This window comes from Eschrichtius robustus, unplaced genomic scaffold (genome assembly GCF_028021215.1).
Source record: "Eschrichtius robustus isolate mEscRob2 unplaced genomic scaffold, mEscRob2.pri scaffold_814, whole genome shotgun sequence".
Lineage (NCBI taxonomy): Eukaryota > Metazoa > Chordata > Mammalia > Artiodactyla > Eschrichtiidae > Eschrichtius > Eschrichtius robustus.
In genome coordinates, this window is record NW_027175695.1 from 26,256 (window position 1) to 34,632 (window position 8,377).

The 8,377-nt window shown below is 62.7% G+C and overlaps 5 non-coding genes across 5 annotated transcripts; 3 read left to right on the forward strand and 2 right to left on the reverse strand.

Moving 5' to 3' along the window:
* Nucleotides 1-3,320: 3,320 nt before the first annotated feature.
* TRNAG-GCC (transfer RNA glycine (anticodon GCC)) lies at nt 3,321-3,391 on the reverse strand. Its single transcript has one exon. It is a non-coding gene; the product is annotated as a tRNA-Gly (tRNA).
* A 1,628-nt stretch (nt 3,392-5,019) lies between these two features.
* On the reverse strand, nt 5,020-5,102 carry TRNAL-CAG (transfer RNA leucine (anticodon CAG)). Its single transcript has one exon. It is a non-coding gene; the product is annotated as a tRNA-Leu (tRNA).
* A 574-nt stretch (nt 5,103-5,676) lies between these two features.
* On the forward strand, nt 5,677-5,748 carry TRNAD-GUC (transfer RNA aspartic acid (anticodon GUC)). Its single transcript has one exon. It is a non-coding gene; the product is annotated as a tRNA-Asp (tRNA).
* An 888-nt stretch (nt 5,749-6,636) lies between these two features.
* TRNAG-UCC (transfer RNA glycine (anticodon UCC)) lies at nt 6,637-6,708 on the forward strand. The gene has a single exon. It is a non-coding gene; the product is annotated as a tRNA-Gly (tRNA).
* A 278-nt stretch (nt 6,709-6,986) lies between these two features.
* TRNAE-CUC (transfer RNA glutamic acid (anticodon CUC)) lies at nt 6,987-7,058 on the forward strand. The gene has a single exon. It is a non-coding gene; the product is annotated as a tRNA-Glu (tRNA).
* The last annotated feature ends 1,319 nt before the right edge of the window (nt 7,059-8,377 follow it).

Consider the following 8,377-nt stretch of genomic DNA (forward strand, 5'->3'; position numbering starts at 1 on the left):
CGTCTGAGGAGCACTGGCGGAAGTGAGACTTCCGGGCAGGACATGTGACAGTCGGGCCTGGGATACAAGGGGAAGGTGGCGGGGAGAGGGGCCCGAGCCTGCAGGCTGGGGGGAAGGGCGGGGTGTGTGAGTGGGCTGTGGGGCGAGGAAGATGGTGGGAGAGGACCCCTTCGCGGTGGGGTGGCGGGTGAGGGCGCCAGACTGCTGTGCTGCGCGGCAAGGTGGTCAGGCTAACCAGTGGGTTGGGACTGGGGGCGGTGGGTAGGAGGCAGGCAAGAGAACAACAGAAACGGAGCGCGCCACAGGGGCTAGGCGGGGTCCGAATGGGGTGGGGGCATTCTACTGCCCCAGAGACATACATCGCCTCTCGTCGGGAGAAACCATCCGGTCTCAGGTGTGTGTGGCGGCGGGGGTGGGGGGAGGAGGGGTTGAGGTTGAAAGAGGCCAAAGGAGAGGTCCCCTATGATCCAGCAATCCCACTCCTGGGTACGTACCCGGAAATGACGAAACAAGAGTGCAAAAAGGCACAAGCACCTCCATGTTCACAGCGGCACTATTTGCAGTAGCCAAGACATGGAAAAATACCCAAGTGCCCATCAACGGGTGGCTAGTACAAGAAGAGGTGGTATATATGTACTATGGGATATTACACAGCCATTAATAAGAAAGAATGAAATATCGCCATTTGCCGCAACAAGAATGCTCCCAGGGAGTATTACACTTAGTGAAGTAGGTCCGACAGAGAAGCACAAAGATATGTGGAATCTAAAACGTACTACCAATGAATCTCTGTGCAAAACGGAAACAGACTCACAGACCTAGAAAACACAGTGATGGTTACCCGAGTTAAAAAGGAGGGGTGGAGGGATAAATTAGGAGCTCGATGAACAGATACACAGTGGTTCATATAAAGGAGATAAGCAACAAGGATTTCCAGAATAACACAGGGAGTGATAGTCAATATCCTGCAATAACCTGTAATGGAAATCACTCTGAAACGATATTAGACATGGAAAACAGTATCCCCTTTGCTGTACACCTGAAACGAACTCAATATCGTTAATCAACTCTTCTTATTCAACCACAAGTACTAGTACTTATAAGTAAGTAAGTAAATAAATAAATAAAAACAACGAACAAAATAAACAGGAGAAACATGAGCCATCAGATGATCCAGCAATCCCCGTCGTGGGTACACATCCGCCAAAGAGAAAAACTGTTGTTTGAAGAGATCCACGCACCCCCGTCTTTGTAGCAGCACTGTGTGCCGCAGCCAAGACATGGAAAAAACCCATGTGCCCATCAACGGTTGGCTGACAGAAAAAGATGCGGTGTAAATGTACTGTGGAATATTACTCAGCCATTTCCGAAAATGAAATATTGCCATTTGCCACAATAAGGATGGTCCTAGAGAATATTACACTTAGTGAAGTTAAGTCTGACAGAGAAGCACAAAGATACGTGGAATCTAAAACATAATAGACAAGAATGTATGTGCCAAAGCGAAACAGACTCACAGACATAGAAAACACACTGGTGGTTCCCCGAGGAGAAAGGGAGGGGTGGAGACATAAAGTAGGAGCTGCGATGAACAGATACACCGTACTTCATATAAAAGACATACGCAACAAGGATTTCCAGAATAACACAGGGAATGATGTTCAATATCCTGTAGTAAACTGTGATGGAAAGCAACCTGAAACAATATTAGACATGGAAGACAGTATCCGCTTTGCTGTGCACCTGAAACTAACTCAATACTGTTAATCAACTTTTCTTCCAAAATTGCAGCTACTAGTTCTTATAAGTAAACGAATAAATAAATATTAAATGCATAAATAAAAACAACACACTAAATAAATAGGTGAAATATGAGCTCTCATATGATCCAGCAATCCCCATCGTGGGTACACATCGGCAAAGGAGAGAAACTGTCATTTGAAGAGATCCATGCACCCCCCCATGTTCACAGCAGCACTACGGGCCACAGCCAAGACATGGACAAAACCCAAGTGCCCATCAACCGATGGCTGGCACAGGAAGACGTGGTACGTACGTACTGTGGAATATTCCTCAGCCATACAAAAGAGTGAGATATTGCCATTTGCACCAGTAAGGATGGACCTAGAGTATATTACACTTCGCGACGTAAGTCAGGCAGAGGAGCACAAAGATATGTGGAATCTAAACCGTACTACAAACGAATGTATGTGCCAAAGAGAAACAGACCCACAGACATAGAAAACACACTGTTCGTTACCCAAGGGGAAAGTGTAGGGCAGGGAAAAATCCGGAGCTGCGATTAACAGAGAGGAAATACTGGACATAAAGCACAGAAGCAACAAGGATTTACTGTACAGCACAGGGAACTGTATTCATATGTCGTGATAACGTATAACGGAAAATAACCTGGAAAAGGACATATAACTGAATCACTTGGCTGTACACCTGAAAGTCACACAGTATTGTAAGTCAACCGTACTGCTGCGAAAAGGAGAAGACGACGAAGGGGAAAAAAAGGAGGGCAACGGGACAGAGGCAAGGGCAGGATCCTTGACAACGTAGGATTTGGAAAGGATCGGGGGAAAAAGCGGGGAGATAGGGGGTGGGATGGGGGTGTCTGTGGGAGTAGGGTGGAGGCTGAGGTGGTGGTGCCGGTGGTGCTGTCCCGAGGGCTGATGCTGTTGGTGGGAGCAGAGGTTCAGGGGAGGGGCTGGTGTTTGTCGTGCTGATGGTGGTGGTGGCAGTAGTGGTGGAGGAGCGGGCCGGTGTTGGAAACGTATTTCTGTCGAGGGTCAGAACATGAATCTAGAGTGCAGTCTGCGATGATGGTGTGGACTTCTTTTGAACTCCTCGTGCAAGTGAACGCTTTGGGGACTGTCCAGGAAAGTGGGATGTATCACTCCCAGAGGTGGCAACTTCCTTGCTCCTGGTTGTGCAAACATAGTATAACTCTCGAAGTGCGGGCAGAGTGAGGCAGAGAGCTTGGAAACGTGGCGAAAGGTGAAGAGGTTGGGCTGTGCGGGTGCCAGTGTGGGGTGTTCCTCACAGTGAAAAGCGTGACACAAGCGGGGTCGGGGTAAGGACGAGAACAAGGACAAGGAAGGGGTCTGGGCGTAAGAGTGGCTGAGCCCGCAAGGTGTCAGGTCCCGGAGGCCTGGCTCCCGGGTGTGTGTGGGGTGGGGGCGTCTGCGTGGGAAGGACAGGGGCCGGAAGGTGCGGTGGTGAGCGAGCTGTTGCACGACCGGTGCCTTGAGTGTGGCAGCGGGGAAGCCCAGCTCCGCTGTGGGGCTGCGGGAACCAAAAGGGGACGCTGCGGCTGCATGGGCCGGGAATCGAACCCGGGCCTCCCGCGTGGCAGGCGAGAATTCTACCACTGAACCACCCATGCACCGGTGGCCGCCGGCCCCCGGCGCTGCCCCAGCGGCGCTCGCCGCCAACCGCCGGACCCTGGTCACTGCTCGCCCCGTGGGCATGTGCTCCATTTGAGCAGGAGGCCGACGGGCCACCTGAATGAGAGGCTCCGGGCACGCTGGCGACCCCAGGGCGCGAGGCGGTCGGAAGCACCGAGGGACGGAGGGACGCAGGCGTGCTCGGCCCGTCCTGCGCTTTCTCTGCCGTCCACGGCCGCCGCGAGACTGTCGGTGTCGCCAGAGGAAGCCAGGAGCCCAAGCGGCCTGGCCCGCGCCCGAATCCCAGTCAGGGCAGGCGAGGCGTGGCCGCTGCGGCCGAGCGCCGACGTTCCTCTCAGCAGCCGCCCGGCCCCGACGCACAGTCCCTCTGGCGGCTGGCTTTCTTGCTGGTGCGGGGCGTGCGAGGGCGGGCGGGGGCAGGGGTCGGAGCTCGGGGCTGTGCAGGGACCGCGAGCGTGGGAGATGGACGCCGGGCACCGCCGCCGCCGCCGCCGCCGCCGCCGTCGCCGAGCGGCGCTCAGGCCACAAGACCAAAGGTGTCTGAGCCTCGCTTCTGCGCTCTGGCCCACCCCTCTCCCGCGGGGTCCCGCTCTGCTGCGTTGGTTGTGAGGAGAAGCACTGTGGCAGACTGGCTGCTGGCTCGCGGACAGCCCGGTGAGGGAGGGAGCGCGCCAGGGTGTGGTTGGGTCCGGCCGGAGCAGCGGCTTCCCCGAGGGACTTGCGCTGTGGCGCCGAGGTGGGTGGCCCGGGCTGGGGGCCGGACGTCTGTGGTGGGTGACAGGGCATCCAGGGCTTCCGCTCACTACTCACTGGAGCACCGTTCCCGGGAGCGACTCCTGCGCCAGGCCCCGTGCAGGGAGGGCCCCCTGTTGGCTGGCCAGCAGGAGGCTGGGCTGCACGCGGCCCAGCAGGCAGGCAGGCAGGCAGGCAGGCAGGCAGGCAGGTGTGGTCCGGCCAAGGTCCCAAGGCGAAAAAGCACCGAGGGCACGCACCACAGGCCGGCAAGACGGTGTGGCTGTGGAGGGAATGGAATGGGCAGGCGGGCCGTTGGGGCTGGCGGGAAGGACAGGATGTTGGAAAGAGGGAGAGCTGCTGGTGGCGGAAGTGGAAGAAAGGCTGTGAGAGCGAGTCCGCTGTTCACCAGGCCGAAGTCGGAGGGCGGGCCAGGCGTGGAGGGCTTTCCACACGCGGCCGTTCTGCGTGTGGCGGTGGGGGCGGGGTGGAGCGTGGGAGTGGGAGTGGGAGGGAGGGACGAAGGCAGGCAGGCAGGCAGGCAGGAAAAGCACCAGCAGCAGCAGCCGCAAGCAGGTGAGGGAAGATGGGCTGCGAAGGACTGAAGGTTTTTCTGGTGTGGGTGCAGGTAGGAGGGGGCTTAGGAGCTGGCGGGGAGGGCGTTTGTCCGGAAAGCCAGTCGCCGGAGGGTTCCTAGTGCGCCGTTTCTGCCAGGCCCGCGGCCGTGGCTGAGAAGGTCCCGCGTCTGAGAGGCGTGGATGTCCGGGCCGGAGTTCGGAGAGGCCGCAAGAGTGCAAGGCGCGAACGGACTGGAAGGCAGTAAAGCGCTGCCGTAGGGCCGGGTGCGTTTGTCGGGCGGGCCAAAAGGCTGGCTTGTCAGGAGTGGGATTCGAACCCACGCCTCCAGGGGAGACTGCGACCTGAACGCAGCGCCTTAGACCGCTCGGCCATCCTGACGGCGGGCCTGGGCGTGCGCGTGGCCGCTCGGCTGGCTGGGACCCGAGGCGACGCGAACCCCGGTGCCCTTGGCGGGACGCGGTGCTCCGCGCCAGGCGCGCGGCCGTCTGGGTGAGCGACGGAGCGGGCGCGCGGCGGCCGACGGGGAGCACGGCCAGACGACGCGCCTGGCTGCGCCGCGGTGGCGCCCTCGCCCAGCCCTGGCCCCGGACGCAGCCGGGCCGCGTCGGGCCAGCCCCCTGCCGCCGGCCCCCACCCGCGCGTCTCCTCGCCGGCCATGGCCCGGCGCGCGCCCACCCCCTCCTCGCAGCCTTGCTTTGCGTCTCGGGCCCCCTCCACCCGGCGCGATCCCCGCGTCGGAGGCAATAGGCAGCGCGCACTCGGAGTTTTCAGGGCCACGCGGGTCCGGGTCCCTGTCGGGGTCGGGGGCTGCTGCTTTGGAGGGCGCGGTTGGTGTGGCGTTGGGTCGGGTCGGGCACGTGCCGGGCGCCCGTGGTGGGCAGGGGGCCGGAGGGCAGGGGGAGGCGTCGGCAGGCAGCCCGAGAGCGGCCGGGCGCGGGGGCGGTGGCCGCCGTCCTCGTTAGTATAGTGGTGAGTATCCCCGCCTGTCACGCGGGAGACCGGGGTTCGATTCCCCGACGGGGAGGCAACACGCCCTCTTTTGGTGGCTGGCGCCGCTCTCTGTCCTGCCGCCTGGCTCCCAAGGGCCCTTCTTCTCCTCCCTCCGCCCTCCGCCCTCCGCCCTCCAGCGAGGCGCAGGGCGCCAGCGCGTGCCCAGCCTGCCCACCCTCGCCCCCCTCCAGCCGCCCAGCCCTTCCTCCTCGCCGGGCGCTCAGTCGCCAGGGCCGAGCGAGGGCCTCCTCTGGACCCCACAAGCGCCCGATGACATTGCGGCCCGCCCAAAGTGGCTGTCTCAGTGGGCTCCTTGCGTCGCGACGCACAGCTGCGCAGCTATCCACAGCGGCATAGGTGCACAGCTGCCGGGACGGGTGGGAGGCGGATGAGTGGCGTGCCCTGTCGGTGCGGGAAGTGGCCTGGCCCAGCGCCCGGTGGAGAAGGGCTTTGGCCAGCCGGGGGCTGGAAGACGCGTGCCCCGGGAGCGGGGCGGGGCGGGGCGGGGGCGGGGGCGGGCCGCGGCGTGGAGCGGAGGGCCCTGGAGCAGCAAGGCAGCGAGAGCGCCCCCCTGAGGCGGTCGGGCCGGCGGCCTAGGGCAGCTTCGTAGGGCTGGCGCGGGTGGGGCGCCGGGGGGCCTTGGTGGCGCCTGTGACGTCACAGAGCTGCCGGCCGGCGGGGCGTCGGGGCAGGGCTGCTCCAAGCGGCGGCGGCTGAGGAGGAGGAGGAGGAGGAGGAGGAGGAGGAGGAGGAGGACGGGGAAGAGAAAGGGGAGTAGGAGGAGGAAGAGAAGGAGGAGGAGTCGAAGAGAAGGAGGAGCAGGAGGAGGAGGAGGAGGAGGAGGAGGAGGAGAAGGCGGCGGCGACGAGAGTGCGCTCGGGCGAGCCCGGTGCCGGCGTCTCGGGGCGGCCCGGGCTGTGCAGCGTTGGTGGTATAGTGGTGAGCATAGCTGCCTTCCAAGCAGTTGACCCGGGTTCGATTCCCGGCCAACGCAGCGGGCTGACCTTTTACCGAGCTCCACGGGCGGCCGGCCGGCCGGGGGCCTGTGAGGGAGAGCTGGGAGCAGGGAGCTAGCTGGCCCCAGCGGCTTTTCTCGTGTGTGCGAGAAGCAGGCGCGCAGTGTTCTGAGGGCGCTGCAAGCAGGAAGGACGGTAGGACACGTGGATTGCCAGGGGCGGCGCGTGGCTGGACTTGGAAAGGCCGGGTCTTGGCGCCAAGGTGGCGCCGAGCGGGTGCTATGGGTCCAGAAGGAGCAGTGGTAGAGCCTGACGCTCCCTGGTGGTCTAGTGGTTAGGATTCGGCGCTCTCACCGCCGCGGCCCGGGTTCGATTCCCGGTCAGGGAAGCCTCTCTACCTCCCACCGTCCACATCCCACTTTTAGGCCACGCTTGCTCCGCGGCCTCGGCGCCCCGACAAGAGCCGCCCGGTGCCCTGCACCTCCAGCCCAAGCCCTGCCAGGCAACCTCCACCCTGCCTCCCCGGCCAAACCTTTTGGCCGCACTGGCGCGCGCCCACTCGAGGCCTTCGACGTCCCGTGTCTTCCTTTCCGGACGCTTGCCTCAGCCCCAAACACGAGTGGCCGGGGCCGCGCCTCTCCCCGCCGTGGCCGTGGCCACGAGCAAACGCCCCCGCCTGTGTTTGGACTCTCCATCAGCACTGCTTTTCCCCCACGGCGACAGCGGCGGCAGCGCCGACGGCGACGGCGGTGTCACAGGCGGTGCCTTCTAACAAAGCCGGATCCCCTGTGGAACGGAGCACCGGTGGGCAGACGGGTGCTTCGCACCACCGCAGCAGGTTTCCTGAACGCCCTTGCCGGTGCCGTGGGGGTGGCTGACAGTGTGGGATGAAGGTGTTTGTGGCCGTGGTCGGTGGCCACCCCACGCGGGTTAGGGAACGGAGCAGAACGACCCCATGGAGAGAGGGCGGCGGTGGGCCGCGTGCTGGGAGGTGCGAGGAAGGGCCTGGGGTGTCTGGGTGGAGCGCGGGCAGGAGCGGGAGGTGTTGGGCTGGCGGGGACCTGGCCCGGGAGAGCGGCTGGCCCCTCAGGCAGGGGCTCAGCAGAAGCTTGGGGTGGTGGCAGCACCTGGCCCGGCACGTGTGTACGGGTGGGTCAGATCAGGGGGCGGGGTGGGCCTGGAGTAGGAGTGCGTCTGAGGAGCACTGGCGGAAGTGAGACTTCCGGGCAGGACATGTGACAGTCGGGCCTGGGATACAAGGGGAAGGTGGCGGGGAGAGGGGCCCGAGCCTGCAGGCTGGGGGGAAGGGCGGGGTGTGTGAGTGGGCTGTGGGGCGAGGAAGATGGTGGGAGAGGACCCCTTCGCGGTGGGGTGGCGGGTGAGGGCGCCAGACTGCTGTGCTGCGCGGCAAGGTGGTCAGGCTAACCAGTGGGTTGGGACTGGGGGCGGTGGGTAGGAGGCAGGCAAGAGAACAACAGAAACGGAGCGCGCCACAGGGGCTAGGCGGGGTCCGAATGGGGTGGGGGCATTCTACTGCCCCAGAGACATACATCGCCTCTCGTCGGGAGAAACCATCCGGTCTCAGGTGTGTGTGGCGGCGGGGGTGGGGGGAGGAGGGGTTGAGGTTGAAAGAGGCCAAAGGAGAGGTCCCCTATGATCCAGCAATCCCACTCCTGGGTACGTACCCGGAAATGACGAAACAAGAGT